Source organism: Gymnogyps californianus, chromosome 4, assembly GCF_018139145.2.
Source record: "Gymnogyps californianus isolate 813 chromosome 4, ASM1813914v2, whole genome shotgun sequence".
NCBI lineage: Eukaryota > Metazoa > Chordata > Aves > Accipitriformes > Cathartidae > Gymnogyps > Gymnogyps californianus.
In genome coordinates, this window is record NC_059474.1 from 75,367,199 (window position 1) to 75,386,002 (window position 18,804).

Genomic DNA, 18,804 nt, shown 5'->3' on the forward strand with positions numbered 1-18,804 from the left:
CCTTTCACTCTTCTCTTTAGCAGTGTGGCACTCATGAAGCTGCCATTTGCTCCATTAGGATTCATTATTATGTACACAGAGCCTCCCACACGACGATATTGCTATTTGCCACCTCAAAGTAAGCTAATAGCATTTTCAAAATGCAATTAGAACCTTTCAGGAGAAAGCTCAAGCTGTGTTTGGATAATATGAAGTTAACTCTCTACTACATTTCACAGACAGGCACACCAAAGCTAATAAATTCTTCTCATGTCTTCGGATTATTAACACACCTACTGGCAATGTCAAGATGTTAGTTTAAAGAATTTCAAATATGAAACAGTTCAATAATCTGGTTTACGACAGCTGACTGACAAAGCTAATTAACTGCCTGGAGAAGATTCTTTATAAATGAAGCAACTTCTGTCTGAACGTATTTCCAAGAAGAACAAAATGTTCCTTTTGTCTTTCTCTCTTCTCCCTCATATTCTCTCCCTTCTAGCCTTCTCTATCCCATCTAATCTTTGACAAAAGGTTTCTTGACAGTACTTATATATTGCTCTTCCTGTGATTTGGCGGTTTCTTATTTTCTGTGTCCTTTGTAGCTTCCTGCTGGACACTCCTACTCCTCTCCTCCAGATCTTTTTGTTAAAAGGTACCTTTTCAGGCACTCTACACGGAGCACTTTCACACCTCCCCTTGTATCCTGAGGGAGTTTCATGTTTGAATATCTACAAGCTTTCCCCAGCTGTGAGGTTGCTGTTTCACATCATCCACCTACTTCAGGGATTTTTCTCATTTACAGACCTTCCGCTATGTATCATTTCCAAAAAGAAGAAATCCTATTTGTATCCAAGTCTAGTTGCACAGAAGGAAAACAGTACTTTGGGGGGTTTTTTTCCCCATTTGACTCACAGAACGTTACAATTTGGGGGGAATTTTTATGCAGAGGAAGCTGACACTGATAGCTCTAGTTATTATTAGCCTTTATTGTAAGTAGGCACTAGGCAAGCACAGTATGTTGCTCTGCCAACACATCTCAGTCTTGGCCTGAAAGACATCATTATGCCCATTAGATGGTCTCTCCTTAGTGAGAACAACCTATTTATTATACCAGATAATGTACCAGTTTTACGAAATGAACGTACAGTAGAGCCAATGAAATTACATATTGCATAATATTCGTTACAAATTAAGGGCACTGACAGTACTGAGATTAGAAAATACCTGCAAAATCCAAATAAAAACACCTGCAACAAGAGGAAGAGTTGTTTTATGAAGATGAGCAACATCAGACTTTTACTCCCATCAGAACCCAACTCTGAATGTAAGTATTGCTGCATTTGAGCATTACAGGCAGAATAACAGCAGCAGGACTGGAAATGCTTATTTTAGGCTGATGCTAAATGGTGCCTGTGACGCAGACCAGCAGCAGCAGATTAATTTTATCTGGAATTTTTCTTTTTCTTTTGTCATCACAGGTTCATAAAAAACCATAGATATTCTTCATACAAAGCAATTTATTGTCCAGAACTTTTTCTAACACCAACAGAACAGACTGGAAATATTAATGCACCTCATCGTAAATATCAAAACAACGAGTTATCAGAAAATTACCACCAAGACTTGCAGAAGCATTTGCAGAAATTCTAGTTTCAGGTGTCTGATCTTGCTCAATCCTCTCAGAATGCGGGAAACGCACCCAGAGTCAAGGGAGAGGAGACCTCTGTCCTGTGATTTCCTGCCTCATTTGCACCCTGCCCTTTCCCCTGCTGATAGCATATTCAGAAAAGGCTCAGGTTTTCACACTGAATCATCACTTCAAGCAAATGAGTGCCATTATGCCCATATTGCAGAACATCCTCGAGGAAGAGGGGTGGGATAAAAATACTAGAGTGACCATCCCTTGCCAAGTCTTCTCTCGCCTTGATCATTTCTCTTTAAGAGGAATAACCTTGCTGATCATGCCACGTCTTCCCTCCTGGCTTTTTTGTGGAAGAAATATTCACTATCTTCAAAATGTCTACAATTCCCACCGTTCAAAATAGAGGAGGGACAAAGTAATTTATAGGAGGCTAAATGAGACATGGAAACCGACTTGTACTGCTGCAAACTGAGATCTGAGTTATTACCGTTGTCCTTCCCCATTCTGCCCTCTCCAAAAGTCAGAGGTATTCACATCTGAAGCTCTACTTAGACTCAAAACTTGAATTCATGGAATGTGTCGATTTAGAATCAAATATTTTGTACAGTTTCAATCAAAAATTAGACTGGAATTACCGTTTTCCTTTCTGTTGTCACATAAATCAGATCTGAAGACAATTCTTAACAGACCAGCTGCGCATTAGGTTTTGGGGAAATAAAAATACATGAACATGTGTTTAAATATGCATATATTATTAAAGGATAATTTGTAAATAATCCTTATTAATGAGTATGTCAGGCTTGAGTCAAAGAGTCCAGCCATAGATGAGTCATTTTTTCCCATCTCTCTTTAAAACTCACTGATTGTGCTTTGCTTTTAAGGTCTATGCTAGCTAATTAGGGAATTTCAGTAATCTATTTTTAATATGTACCATCTTCTGTTCTTTTTAGTGCAGCCTTAAGATAGGCTTTTATCTTTACTGCTGTGCACAGATCATCTGAAAATATAAGTTCTCTACTACATGACAACTCATAATGAGCCTTAATGAAGCTTGGGAACAGCTGTTAAAAACTCCAGTTGAATAGGTTTGCCCAAGCAGCAGTAGCTTAGGATGCTTTTTCTCTTATAGCACTGTTGAGTCATCTGCTCACCATACATATAATGAGAAAAATCAAAAATGAAACACTAAAGCAGCTTAATCCTTTTTCCTTAGACATTTTATTTTAATCAGTTTTAATAAGTACATTATGAACCATCATCTCTTAAGCCTTTCACCTTTTTAATTATATTCCTGCTCTGAACATCGACAAAAGCAAATGTTATTATGCAAATTCTGTTCCAAATTCATGTCCTTACCAAGAGCATAAGAAAGAGTTCAAACTCCATTTTTAATTATACTATAGATAAACGAGCTGCAAATTATTAGAAATTACAATAAGCTCTCATGATTTTACATGCTACCTAAGCTAAAAGTCAAAAGATTATATATTTTGGGTAGGATAAAGGACTTGAACTATGAAGGTTAAATATGATTGAAACAAACAAATTCCAGTACTTCATATTGTTTGTCTTCTCTTATGGACGTTTCATTGCTTAGACACTACGCTATGTATCATACGGGACACTCAAGGCTTTATACTGCTTTTCTGATTACAAGGATGTGTAGGTTCCCTCCAGCTCTCTTTTTTTTTTTTTAAAGATAATTTGCCAATCATTCAATCAGAACACATAGGAGCAGTTGACTTTCATGTATCAACTGCAAAGCACTACTTCATGAAACATCAGAATTTTTTTCCTCCAGTATCCTCGTTATCTGGCTTTGTTCCAGTAACACCTATACGCCTAATTCCCACTCTACGAGGCACAGTACAGCTGCAGCAAACAGATAATATAGTTCAAAAGCACATAGCTTAAGTCTAGAGCCAATGGATGAATAAGAACTCAGATGACAGGAGATAGGAGAAAGAGGAGATAGACGATTGCATTGAACCTGATTATCAGGTGTACTGTGGATTCTGCTTAACTTTTTCTCTTCTCCTTCCCTCAATCAATGTTTCCCAATAAAAGTTTCAAAAAGCCAATACTGCTTGCCACTGCCAACATTTTGAATGATTTACATCAACTTAATAGAGCCAAAAACTAGCCATAGGCATTGGGCTTCAGATTTTTAGTTAATTTAATGTTTCTGAGCTTTGAATGTTTCATTATGAAATTTTTCAGTTGTTCTGTAGGGAAGTGCCAAGAAATAGAAGATTCTTAATAGATCTGTATATGCTGAGGAGCAGGAAGTCTGCCGATGCCCTGGTCCAGTGAAGTTTTACTATCAACTGCAATGGCACCAGAATTCATTCTTTTCTTCACTGATTCTGAAGTCCAGTATAATTTGACTGCCTTGCACAAAGACTTGGAACTGTTTGCTTGTGGAAAGAGTGTTTTTTGCTGAGTTTTTCAAAGTTCCAGTCTCATGGTTCATCACACTAGTGACGCCAACATTTTATTTTCATGATTGTTTGCTTTGTGGTAATCATGTAGTATCCTCCAACACCACTGACAAATAACAAACGTGTAACTGGAAAAAAATGGATCTGTGCAACTTAGACCTGAAGTTGGCAGCTTGTACGCTGGCTTCCTTTCCAAATTGTGACCATCCTAGCAACACTGCTATTCTAAGGTCACTGTAAACAAATAAAATAATGCACTATATCTAATAACTCTCAAACAGAAAAATAAAGACTAAGGCCATGATTCTTAGTTATAAGGACCTTATCTGATGTAGCTGCACTGAAAAGAGTGTAAAGCATCCTAGTAAGAATCTGATGCCACGCAGTTTGGGATTTGCAAGTTTCTGTAGTGTACAGTGTCATGCATCAGAGTCTTCCGCATAAAGCGGAAATCTAAAGCTGCTTGAACTCCTTTATTTTCAGAAGCGAAGAGTAAAAATAGAATAAGGGTGGGGATTTTGAGGCAGCCACTTTCTCTGAAGTGGCCCTCATAGGTCACATTATCTGCATTTGGTTAGTGAATTCACTCCCAAGAGTCACAGAATAAAGGGAGGATAGTGGCAATGCTGTATAATTCAGAAGTGCTAATAAGAAAAATTAGCAAACGTTATAAGTAGTAATGGAAACTACACATGTGAAAAATAGCGCAGTGGCAGTGAAATTTTAGAACAGCAAATAGAAGGGACGTATTATAGTTGCAGAGTCATTCACAAATAGGCCTTTCCATGTATGAGAAACGCTTATGAAAAATACTCTGCACAATTTGGAGAAGAGAAAAATCTTTACACACTATAACAGGACAAGAGTATAAACCAGCCCCCGCAAAATGGAATTAAAAGTCCAGAAGCTGTTTCAGGAGAAAGAAAAAGGAAAAAAAAATTCCTAATTTCACCTAGTAATATACCTAGTCTCAAAGCAAGGGGGTTTTATCAGGTCTATCAGGCCATTAATCTAAGATGATACTTGATGCCTTTAAGCATTATTCCCAAAGAAGATATTTAGTCACTCTAACAAAAATTCACCCTTTTGCATCATTAAAAAAAAAAAAAAAAAGGCAGCAGAAACCTGCTGGCTGACAGTCTATTTTGCACGACTGCTCTCATTTTCCTTGACGTATGTAGGAAAAGGTTTGGATATCCTGATATACACATCAGTTATTGGGAGGGAGGGAAGGGGAGGAAGGTTGGAAGAGAACAAGAGACCAAAGAAGGAATTTTTCTGTCCGATTAGATATAGGTTTAGCTGGAGGGCAGGGGAGGATCATCTTCCAACAGTTCAAGGACAACTCCATACACAAGATCACAGAAATTGTATTCTGGCAGATTCCCAGACAAACTAACCATTCAGCAGAGAGTCAGGTTCCTGGCTCAACAGGAAACATCTTCTTAAGAAAGATGTTAAATAAATAGCCCTCTTCCCTTTCTCTTTAAACTTGCTTATTTTAGAAGAGAATGGCAAAGGGATCTCAGGACAACACACATAGAATGATGTAAATAGCTTCCCAGAGCCAGTCTTCACATATACAGATTACCACAATGACAACATACACTAGATGAGCTAATAAAATTGCACCTGAGTTGCACCCCATTCCTGGAATGTTGCCTCTGTGTAGTGCCTGGTCAAGGTGCTATTTATGCTAAGAAAATGAAGCAATAAACAATTGCAGATACGTAAGATTTTTCCCTGCAAATACATAGCTCTTCAACTTGTCTCTCAAGGGGTTTAAATTCTCAGCTATTGTAAACATAAAATGCCGTGAAACGTGAAGTCAAACAGGGAGAATGGAAGTCTCTAGTTCTAGTAACTGAGTCTCCCTAATGAAGTTACTGTGTAAAACTCTTAGGGATGCACGTTCCTTTTTTATTCCTCTAAATGTGAATAGTCAAGTTCAGCCCTTGGAGTAAACAAAACATGATTTACTTTAGCAAAGGAAGGTGGAAGTTGACTTTTGGAAAAAAAAAATTATTAAAAGTCAATGGCAGGCAATCATTTGCTGAAAGAGATCCTTTTCTTTTGCTAAAAGTTTTATTAAAGCACATTTTTAGCCTAGTCTTTTAAGGGAAGCAAAGGTAGCATGCTATCCCAATTGTCAACAAGTTCAGAACCCGTTAGTAAAATCTGGCTGAAATATGAAAACAGGGCAATAGTCTCAGACACAGAATACTCCATGCTACATGAAAATCAGCTGCTGAACAGAGAATAAATACACCAGTTATTACCTCCACTAAGGGTATTGTGTCTTTCGATACATAGCAGCCAACTAGCCAGTGAAATTTCCAGCTAGTCAACTCAGTACATACGCAGCTTCAAACCAGCAAGCTTAAGCAACAGCCCTCACCTCAGCCACATTGGTAAGGGACACTGAAGGAGAGGTGGGTTAGGTAAACAGAGGGAGATAGTGTTATGGAAGACAAAAGCAGGCATTTGGGGGCTTAGAAGGCACAAAGCAAACTGGGGTCTATAGAAAAGTATATTTTGTTACAGTTCAGATTGTTTTAAATGAATCTTCTCATTCAAAACTGTTCTACAAGTAGGTTAAATCCAGTCTCCCATAAACTATTCAGACTGTTTGGTGTTTTAACAGGACATAGAAGAGTCAAAAATGGACCAGGTATGCCGCACAGCCTTCTTGATCAGATGTCTATTGTCTAGACTAGCACTTGTCACAGATATTCACCTACATTCAGCTTTGTGCAATTAGCTGTTTCAGTGATACAGTGCGGTTTCATCTGAATAGCTTAATATAATTCAGATAAACAGAAACAATGCAGAGAACATCTCAGAAGTCTCAAAGCACTTAAAGGGCTTTAATGATCTATCCTGTTAGCACAAATGGGTTATCAGGGTTGATGGACCTTCTTTGCAACTTAACTGCATATTTAGATGACTTTGGGTACATCTACACAGTCAGATAAGTTAGCTACGTAGTTAATGCTCAAGTTCAGATCCCCTGATTGTCTGTGTCATACGTATGTTACTTCAGACTTGGACTCCCTTTTGGTGTGAACCACTCCTCCAAAAAAACCAAGCAAAACCAAAACTTGATCATGGTTCTAGGAATCATTCACTCCAGGAATGGCTCTTGTAAGTCAACACAGGTGAAATCACATTAGGCTTGGCTCTCTGTACCCAATCAGGCCTCCAACACAATCCCAGCTGGCACTGCGCTCTCAGATTTTCCCCTGAACATTCATGTCACACATCACTGCTCTGGTAGACCGCTTCATATTGCTTCATATACTTTGAACTCCAAAAAAAAGACAAAAATATTTTTTATGGCCCAGAACAGACCTAGGCAAAAGCTATGCAATATGGATGGATCCAGTCCACCCTGCACCACTTAAGTTCAGGATCAGTTTTTGGTCCTGAGGTAGCAGCTTTAGAAGTGCACATAAACCTATTTGACTAGACAGAGAACCACAAACATCCATGTCCCTGGTCTATGTACGCTGAAGACTCCAAATGGCAGAGCACAGACACACGCTTGTAGCTTGCCCAAAGAGAGAAAATAATACCGTAAATTAAAGCTTTGCACTTCTAGATCTGTAAAAGACAGAATTTTGAAAGACATTCTGTACACCTGAGGTAACATCCTGCCCCAGGAAGTCCACTGGAGTTTTGCCATTAATTTCCCAGGGGACAGGGCTTCTCTCACTCTTTTATCCAGGTTTTGTGTCAGTGATTATTAACTGTGCATTTAAGCAGTTATTCCAGGGAAAACAAACACATTTCAGAGAAAAATAACTCACTTATTTTTCTAATCCTTGATCAGGAAGCAAGTGACAATAACTGGCTGATTTACAAAAAAAAAGAGCAAGGGTAGAAGTATAAGTTAGAGCAAACAAGAAAATTCATTGCTTAAGTGGTAATACAAAAGTAAGCACGTAATTCTTCAGTACATCACCTGATCTAATCCATGAACAGCTTTGCAGCTTGTGTCAGTGTATTGGGTTTGCGTGGCAAGGTTTTGGTAGGGGGGGGGGCTACAGGGGTGGCTTCTGTGAGAAGATGCCAGAAGCTTCCCCTATGTCCGATAGGGCCAATGCCAGCCGGCTCCAAGACTGCTGGCCAAGGCCAAGGCCAAGCCCATCAGTGATGGTGGTAGCGCCTCTGGGATAACATATTTAAGAAGGGGAAAAGTTACTGCGCAACAGCAGTTGCAGCCAGAGAGAGGTATGATTTTGTGCACATACAATCTATTGCAAAAGGAGCAACTAGCAAACCAAGTACCACTTTCAGACTTGGCAGAAAGGTCTCTGTAGTGACAGCAACTACCAGAAAACACTGCTAACAAGATACCTGTAGTTGATATCATGGTTAACTTTTCAGAGAGAGAGTGAAGAAATCTGAAGACACACTACTTCCACTTCTTTGCTACGACTGCTTTCATCAGTATTAGACAAGTCCACAGCAGAGCCCCACTATAAAACACACTTCTTGAATGGTGTTCTGAAGTGACATTGAAAGGATGAGATCTTAGCGCATCATCAGTGAAATCAAGCATAGTACTGTTTTCACATATACGAGAGCAATTAAAGGAAAGGTATCCAAAATAGATATGCGTGCATAAATATCTGGAAACTCCGCTGTTATCACCCACCACTTACCCAGAGATTGCCAGAAAACATGTGCATCCTGCTAATTGCCCATTAAATTTCAAAATATTTTGCCACATCTGAATTTTCAGTTGACAGTCATATAGGCAACAGGAAGAACAAAAACATATTTTCAAGACCTCCTAACAATTCTTCCTAGCGGGAGATAAATAGTACTACAAGTTTTCACAGCCAGTATTTTACATGTGTTCGTCACTTGTAGATATTGCAAGTATTTTATCCACATGTTGTACAAAGACACATAAAACAATTAAAAGCTTTTCAGATTTAATATCTGTGCTACCTATTTAGTGAGCCATTTCAGCATGCCTATAGACAGTGTAGAACTAGCTTTGTGCCATATGTGCTTTTCAAACAGGAACAAACAGTGCTATAGCAAACCTCGCTATTACTTTTGCTGTACTTCTACAAAAGTTATTCTATATCCTGTGGTCAGTGAAATCCTAGCACAAGATAGCATAGCCATGTTAAATCTCCATATGGCTAGTTATAAAATAATCCATTAACAGGGAAATTTTTCTACATTTTTCACTATTAATTTAGAAGAGAAGTACAGAAGCATATGCTTTCCAGTGTAAATTATCTTAAGAACTTTAATATCCCGGAATTTTGTGCCAACTACCTATTTTGTGTCCTGCTTAGGTTTTTTATTTGTTTGGGTTTTTTCCTTCTCCTCTCCACAGACCAACAGTAAGTATTCGGTATCACCAACCTAGACCTCGATGGGGAAAAATGCCTACTGCTGATGTGTTTCATGCTGAAAAAATGTACCACACATTCCTCCTCTGATGATGTTTCTTAGTTTTCAATACAGAAAAAAAAAAAAAAAATCTTGTTTTGCATGGTATGATGAGCTATCTTAACAGCTGTTTAGAAATGAATTGCCAAAATCCTTTTACAAGTACAAAAACTATAATGAACATCCACTGCTGAATATTTATTAATGTATCCAAAGACAGAGACAGATGAAAGAAGTAGTATTTTCCTTTGCTTAAGAAGTTTACTAGTTCTAACATATTACTTTATCCTCCTGCTTTATGGAGGGGTTTTTCTTCAGCCAGTTTTCCTTATAGGAGTATAAGACTTACTCTTATGTATTCCCAGTGCTTCTTTTTCAAAAAAAAAAAAAAAAAAAAAAAAAAAAAAAAAAAAAAGGTTTTAACCATCTGTCCTTCCTGCAGCTTGAAAATGAACTGAATGACAGGTTAAATATCTGCCAGACTGGCCATTTCATACCTGTGTTCCTGTACAACTTTTTGATGCTTAGTATCTGTGCAAGCTGACCTAGGTGCTCCATAAGGTACTGATCCTGAAAGGATATAGTGCTCACCTTCGCACCTGTGAAACAGCCCAGTGGGGCCACATACAAATAAACAAGCATAGGCTACCTTATCAACATATGTCTAAAGATGCAAGTAAGTACAAATAGCTAGTACTTCAGAATAAAAATATATTTGCAACATATTTCTTTCAGAGCGAGATATAGTTATGTCCCTAAAGAAACTGACATTCACTGCATTTTTTAATCTTACCATATCCCAGTACTAGCCTATATTCATTCACCTTTCAGAATCACCGACCACTGTTTTGTGGGTTTCCGACACACACAACTAAAAATAATTGGGTTATTTGTAGACATTAATGTCTTCAGCTACTTCTGACAGCTCTGTATGAGTACCGATACAAATTCGGAATGAAAAAAAGATCTCATAACGAGATATAGATGCATATCTTCTTTAAGCATCAAGACTTCAGGAAAGGAAACTGAATTTACTGAAGGGGGAAGGGAATCTTGTTGCTGTCTTCAATTATCTATTGGAAGGGTATGAAGAAGATGGAGGCAGACTTTTCTCAGAGGTATCCAGTGACAGGAAAAGAGGCAATGGGAAAAGTTGCAACAAGGCAAATTCTGATAAGATGTTAGAAAAAACATGTCTAGTAGAAAAGTAATGAAAAACTGGAGCAGGTTGCCCAGAGAGGCTGTAGAGAGCCTTACAGATACTCAAAGCCCAACAGGACAAGGTCCTGAGAAACCTCATCTCCCTTGACCTTGCGGGGGGTGGGGGGTGCGTGCGTGTGTGTGTTAGAGCAGATAATCTCCATAGGTTCCTTTAAACATAAATTACCAAGATTCAAATTTTAATACAAGAATTTCGCATATAGGTAAGCCCACATACAGGCTCACTATCCCTGCTTTCCAGACCTTCTCTTAACTTTTCAGCAGGTATCGGCAAATACGCAAACTATTTATCCTTTCGTAATGTCTCCATCGTTAACATCTGCTGTAGGATTGCACAAGTTCAGGATTACAAAAAACCTGAAAATACATGAGTGAAAGTTTTATTGTTCTACCCACACACATTGGAATAACACAAAAAAAAACTTTCACAGAAATAACTATTGTTTTCCAGTGTGAAATAAATCTTCCCCTCCTTCCCCCACACTAGCATCGATGAGACTTGTTTTTAACACATATAGTATATTTTGTAAACTCTGGAGTGCTGCACAGAAGAGTAAAACTTTGTTTGCAGCTAACCCTCTGCCTGCGCTTTCTGGTTTTGAAGCCACATTTGCCCACTGTTCTGTGGTTGCAACCTAGCAAAATTTAACCTGAATAAATCTGTTGAAAATTAGAAGATATGCGTGTTTTCATTATTGTCATGGTGAAAGCCTGACAAGTAGAATAGAGTCTGGAGTATTCAAAGGATTCCTCTAGAGGTGGGGTTTTTTTAAATTGGGGGGGGAGCGGCCATGGAGGGGTTTTTTTGTTGGGGTTTCTTTAAGTAATTTTGGAAACTATTGCTAGTATATTCCTGGGCTGACATCAGTCTTACTACTTATATCACTTACGAAAGAGCATTATTATTAGAACTAGCACTATCATCCAACACACTGTATGGAGACATCTGCCCTCACAGAATAAATTGTGTAAACATGGATATGGTCATTTTTCTCTCAACTCAGAAGATGTCAATGAAATAATCAGAGCTAGCCCCTTGCAAGTTCCTTTTATTAATGTATTAAGGGCAATTACCAGGAAAATGCCTATTTTAATCTACCATCTTTTACAAGCATTCATATTATCAAGTCACATACATACTGAAGTCACAAATAGCCATAAATAAGGGAAAGTTGATTAGGAGTCTATTAAACATGTACTTTTATTACTCCCAAGACTTTAGTGCACTATATGTAGGCATCCCTATCTTCCTATAAATGCTTAGTTAGGGTGCACACTTGCAATGGCTTCTCAGACCATTGCAGTGTCATTAAACACCATTACATGATTATTGTTTCTTTATTTTTCAGTTCTGTTCACATAAGACAAGGACCATTAGCCACAGACAGAATTTATTTCAAGAGGCAGCAACACATGAAATGTCCCAGCACAAGTCAGCAGAATACTTGCACAGTGACAAGCAGCTATTTTTCCTCACCCATCACCACAGTGGTATACTAAAATTTTTAAGTTATCATTACTCATTTCTTGATGAAATTCTAACCAATTTCAAAACAGTTAAAAAAAAAAACCAACTCTCTTAAACCATGTCTATCGGTAGCATGATTTTGGTGGCCCTGATGAAAATAATGGCAATGTTTTAAATTATGGTTGTTCAAGGAACATGTTATTTAAACCTACTAAGACAGTTATATTGTCATTTAATATAAAACAATTGATAATTACTTAATCATACTAGAAATTAGCACCAAAGATATAATACAGTAGCTGTATAAACACCTAATCCTTCTCATTTTATATAATCATACTTCTTACTTTTAACTTAAACATATTTACATGAAGCTGATAACAGTCACATAGTAGCCAAAGCCTTTTAACACCATGCTCTTAATCACCTTGCAACTTGACAAGGAACCATAAAACGTAGGCCATGGGATATTGCTTTCTAAACATATCCCTCCATATCTTTTCCCACAAAGAACACAGTTTAGTTTTAGGGATGGTATCAAAGGCTGAGACGCCTCCTGAAACTGAAGGGATATTGAGAAAATGCAATCTGAACACTGTTGGGATGCCCAGGATTTCCTCAAATAAAACAGTTGGGTTTAAACCTCCAACACATTTAGCAAATTTTCCCTAGGGGAAGAATAAAAAAAAAAAAAAAAAAAAAAAAAAAAAGAAAAGAGTCTCGGCAACTGAACCTGGTGCTATGTCATTCATTAACTGTGTTACAGTGGTTACACACCCCAAAACCCTAACGATGCCCTTAATGCAAGTTTGCCTTAAAATAATGAGCCAACTTAAATCTGGGTGCACTTCCAGGGAATCAATTAGAGCTAACCCAATGCTAAATATGACCCACTGTACACCACCAACTTAAAACGGGCTATTTTATGTGCGATAGCTGCTGATTTTATGCTGACACTTTGCCAAGCAACCAATTTGGCAAAAATTGAAATGGTCTTTAATCACAGTTTCAGTTAAATTACATTCTTCAGCAAAACATGCTCACGACAAACAATAAACTGACAGACACTAGCCTTACAAATGCAAGGTACAGCTACTCAAACAGAGCTATTGCCAAATAAGTAAACTAATTTGAATTAAAAAATATGGCCCAATAATGAACCTTTTCCTTGAGTGGAGGCATGCTGCCATATGCAGACATAAGACACAAAATGACGTACCTTTTCTAGAATAGGTCTTTTCTTCCAACCATAAATGTCAATAATTTGAATTTAACAGAATGCATTTTTATAACTAAGTTTCATAAATTTGTATTGTGACGGAGAACGTTCAGTCAAAAATTCCCAACTAATTCTCTTTGCAAGCTGTTAAGTCTCAAGGCACTATTAAAAGCAACAGTATGGGGATAAGAAGATCAGCAGAGATCAAAACAGCGATCCCACTTTATTATTTTAAGTAAAATGGATACTAAAAAGGGATGAAAAAGAGCAGATACTGTGGGCGTGTATCACTAAAGGATACTAAAAAGCATTTGCTTAATTATATCACTAGCTTAGTAGAGATCAACAGGATTGCACAAGTACTTAAAGCTAAGCATCTACTGAGCTGCTTTGTGATTCTAGGTGTTGGTAAGCACATTCCAAAGGTCTTTTAAATTTAATTTCTGTTTCTATCATATAAGTGACACTAGTCAGAATGGATATGTTAAGCACAGAAAACCAAATATTTTCCCTTCTCCAACTTTTAAAAACTTCACAGGTGAAAACTTTTCACTTAACTTTCACCTGTTAACCAGCAGATACAAGGTCTCTGAAGTGTGATTACAACTTAATTTCTCTGTGTAGCACACACCTGATAAGAAAAATATCTGCTCAAAGCAATCCTAGTCAAGGGACAGAGAATCCTATCTTCGAGCAGCAACACAGAACATCCATTTTTTTTAAGAGAAAGTTCTGTCTTGCAGCTGGACACTTTTTCAGCTCTCATTTCTCAGGCTACAGTTGCCAGATATCTTTCTGTTCTTCAAATGCTTAAGACTCTATGGGGTAAAACTGCCAAAATAACGGGTACAGAATAATGCCTTAAATTCTGGTAGCAGCAATGCGACTAAGGCAAGGCATTCCCTACTGTACTGCTGTGAAAGCATGCTTCGATAAGTTGCTCCATGTTGTTATTAGAGCTCTCTTAATAAATGTCATCAGTAGAGACACAAAAGTGGTAAGTTATTTGATTTAAAATTCTATTTCAGGTCATTTATTTTATTTGTTGTTATTGGCTTTTATCTATAACAGTGACAGACAAAATAGTCATTTATGTGATTTAGACACCTAGCCATCTCATTTTCGCACAACGTGCTCCAAGAAAAGGCAAAGAATTACATGCAATATTGACAATTTATATTCAGCAGAGCCACTGTGTGACATCTCAATCTGTTGAGATATATCATACAGTTACCACTGTAGGCCACTTGAAAATTATCCTACTTTCTTTCATAACGCCATGTGGGGAGGGAGACATGCTGGCTTCTTTTTAAGTTCTTGCACCTCCTCGCTCTAAAGCCCTCTGCTGAGTAAAAATACCTGTCAGTCTGCAGATTTCATTGTCATTTACTTTCAACATACTGATTTCCCCAGAGATATAAGTCAATTGATTTTTTTTTTTTTTTTAGACTACCTTATATTTCAACAGATATGCTAAAGTAGCAGCAAAACCAGACACTTTCAGGCTACTATCATATGTAAAACTCTCTACACAGTTCTGTTTCCTTTATGCTAACTAAATAGGCTTCTTTCTTTTCCAAAAGAGTCTTAACACATTAGACTAGACCTTTCTTCTGAATGTGTTATAGTAAGTCAATGGAAACCAAAGAATGACCTTACAGAAACAGACCTGTTAACCAGACTTGTAGTAGACTAGCTGATTTTTCCTAATATTAATGACTGGCTGTGAATATTCTTCACAGGTATTTTCTCAAATTTTTCTTCCCTTTTGATTTAACACACACAATCAGCTAGGCAATATCAAGATGATAACTCTAGTACGTGGCATTCACTCAGAAATTAAGGGACATCTTTCTCACTCCACCCTGCTCAGCTTATGTCCTCTTAGCACACCCGGAATTAAAGACCTCAACGTACAGTTTTTAAAGAGAAAAAATAAAGTCTTGTACAAAAGGTAACTTTATAAAAATACCATGGATCAATATTTTAGTCTATTTCTCTCAAGTAAATGCTGTGAAGTTTTGAAGTTTCATGAGCAGACACAAACAAACAGTCAGCAGAACTATAAGGGGAAGTAAGTAGCTAAAAAGACCTATTTGTTTTTATCTCCCTTTCAGTGTCTGTTAATAAACACTTTGAGTTCAGGAAATATAAATAGAAGGGGAATTGCATTTTTTAAAAATACACACACATATATATATATTCTGAGTAAAATTTGACAGCAAAAAAATCTTGACAGACCACCACATTGCCAGACCAGCACGTTTTCTCATTCACATGAATTAGTTTGTGACCCTATCACCAGAAACACATGAAAGATCGTATTTAATTTTTGACGGTACCTTCCATAGCAAGACATGTTAACCCATCTCTGGATTATGATATCACTAGTAGGAGTTTTGAAAACACTATTAAGCAGTGGTAAACATCCCTAAATGAAAGAAAGCTGATAGAAGACAACATGGGCAAGTGTAACAATCATATTCTTAGTATTCAAAAGTTGGCTGATTTCTAACAATTCCGTAGGAATACAGCAGAGCACTGAGGGCCTCAATACTACTTAAGGAGTCAAGTATTCAAGAGTTGCCAGATTGCCAAAAAAAGGTCATTTTAAGGCAGCAGCCGTACATGCTCTCAACTACTTTCACATAACATAGTAAACCAATTGCAAGCATACTTTTTGGCTTTGTTATTAACAGATTACTGCAGGTCATGTATGAATGGGAGCACGTTCTTCTATGATAACTGGAGAGAAAAGCATGAGAATAAAAAAAAAAAAGTAAAGGTAGGTAATCCACTTCCTGGTGTTGAAAAGTCACCGTGCTGCAAAATAGATATTCAAAATCTGGTTTCTATATTGCAGAAAGAAAATAAATTATTAGCATAGGTTTACAATTGTGGGTTATTAAAGAGATCAATATGTACAGTACAATTTACTATCAGCACAACTGTTTATTTTTTCAGTTACAAAAGACTGTTAGGTAGTATTGAATTAAATACGTAATTTACAATTCAGCAGACATCTATGGCAATATAAGTCCAGGACAATAGATTGTCATGCCAAGAATTCCCTGACAACTGCTGACACTTCCTCATTTACTCTTTGCCTGATCTGGCATTCACAAAGTCTTAAAGACTCTTTTAACTAATGATCATCATCTTTGATCTCCAGAAAATTACTATGGCATGTGTAGAAATGAGATTCATAAGAATCCCTACCCTCTTGGCAGAGAAATTAATTTAGTGATTATACTGTATATTTAAAAAAAAAAAAGGAAACAAAACAAAAGCATAGTTAAAATTTCAACAAAATAGATCGATCCAAGTAATCATCATTCATATTCAGAACAGCATGAAAAACTTTTTCCTGAAGATAAAAGAAAGTTCCATGAATGCATTTGCAGCCTGCCATACATATTCATTTCAGCATATTGCACCATGAATTATTCTTTTATAATCTCTACTAAGATCATTTGTCACTCATTTAGGTCTCAAGCCTTCTGAAAGTGACAAATCTTTTCTCCTACATTTCTAAGTACTACTGAAGGTATTTTATAAAAAAAAAATTGCAGCATTAGTTGTTTAAGCTGTTTTATATCTACACCATAAAGCAATATTTCCCAGTCTTGGCTGAAAGACCTCGTCTTCACTCATGACACCATTAACTATTAACATCATTGTTTGAACCTAGCCTTCCATAACATCATAAACCAACAAAGAACAGATATCTTCAAGTAGTTACACACATATATCTGAGTTCACAGGATCAGCTCATTCCTCAGTACAAAATAGCGAAAGCATTAAGTCTTTCCATGAGATATTTTGAGTCATAAAATAATATCCTTGCCCAAAAGTCTCTCTTGATTTACTTGACCTATCTATACAACAGTCACAATGAGTCATGACTAACTCCTGATTTCACTTAAAGTCTTCACAGGTAACTTGGTCTTTCCTGGAACCCCAAAGAGTCAGAGCACCTGCACACATTTACCACATTAGAAGCTCAATGGCACACAGCACTGTGAGAGAGTACAGAGAGAAATACTAGAAAGTTGAAGTCCTAGTAACTTCCAATACCAACTTCTTAAGTGAGCTTTACCCAAGTCTACTATACATATGCTATCAAAGACACTAGACCCTCGTTCAGCAAGCAATTTCTACCATACCAATTTTTTTTCTATTATGGGAAACCTTATAGCCATCACCACTAAAATCTCCTTAGAGAAAGGAGAAGCAGGAGGAAAAAAGGACTAAAATTGGTCTGTGAAGCAGCACTGACTATTTGTGTTTTACTGGAATAAAATTTGCAAAGCATAAGTACTAATTGTTAAGACAGTTGTTTGTTGCACCACAGTGACTAAAAGACTCTAAACGTTAAAAAAAAAAAGATTTTAGCACTTTTTGTTGCTGAATCAAGTCCTACATAAGTAAATGCCAAAAGCTCTGGTTATTTTAAAGTAAGCACCACACTAAACAATTCAACCAGAAGAGGGTAACACTTTCCAGCGACAAGCTTTGTCAGAAGACTGCTCATTTTTAAAAACAACAAAAAAATATTTAAAGTACTATGAGGATGTCTCCACTAGCAATACTCAGCTGGTCATCACAGCATTATTTTGGACACTACAAGATTGCCAAAGACTGGAAAATCAAGTTGTTCACTACACCACTTCTTAACCAAGACTGGGAAATCACTATATCTCTAAACCAACAGTAATAAGAGGAACCGGCACAAACATTTATTGTACCATAGGCGGTTGCCCGACTCCACACCCAGAGGAAACATACCTTCACAGTCAGATGGTCTGGGGCTCAACAAGTCCTGTAGCATTTTTCACTGTGAAAACTACTAAAAGACCTCCGTTGCACAGAACACCCTTCTGTCTCTGCAAGAACAAACATGCCTCCTCCTCCCAGAGACAAAAGCAAAACCTCCAGGCACAAAGGAGGAAAAAAGAAAATGAAAGAAACTTCCACACCTTTCTTCCTCATATACAATCACTAACAGCACCTGGCAGCCTCCCTTTGTGAGGAGCACTCATTAGTTTCACCTGAAGGCCATTTCTGTCCCACCAGAGCACTAAGCTATCAATTGCTGGGTGAAACACGTTATTTGCTTGAAACTAGGATTTAATCTATTCCTTTCTTGCTAAGTTTAGTGTATAGAATATGTTCCATCAAAGGCAGGCACTTAAATTTTGAGACTGAGTTTAGCTAATAAGATAATCATAGAATCATTTAGGTTGGAAAAGAGCTTTAAGATCATCAAGTCCAACTGTTAACCTAGCACTGCCAAGTCCACCACTAAACCGTGTCCCTAAGCACCACATCTACATGGCTTTTAAATACCTCCAGGGATGGTGACTCCACCACTGCCCTGGGCAGCCTGTTGCAATGCTTGACAACCCTTTCGGTG

General features: G+C 37.4%; 1 long non-coding RNA gene across 1 annotated transcript in view; it reads right to left on the minus strand.

Moving 5' to 3' along the window:
* Nucleotides 1–18,266, minus strand: part of LOC127016238 (uncharacterized) — a 130,127-nt gene extending 111,861 nt beyond the window's left edge. Inside the window, exon 1 of the long non-coding RNA XR_007766459.1 lies at nucleotides 18,177–18,266. This is a non-coding gene — a long non-coding RNA (uncharacterized LOC127016238). The remainder of the gene's footprint in view (nucleotides 1–18,176) is intronic.
* Between the last annotated feature and the right edge of the window lie 538 nt (nucleotides 18,267–18,804).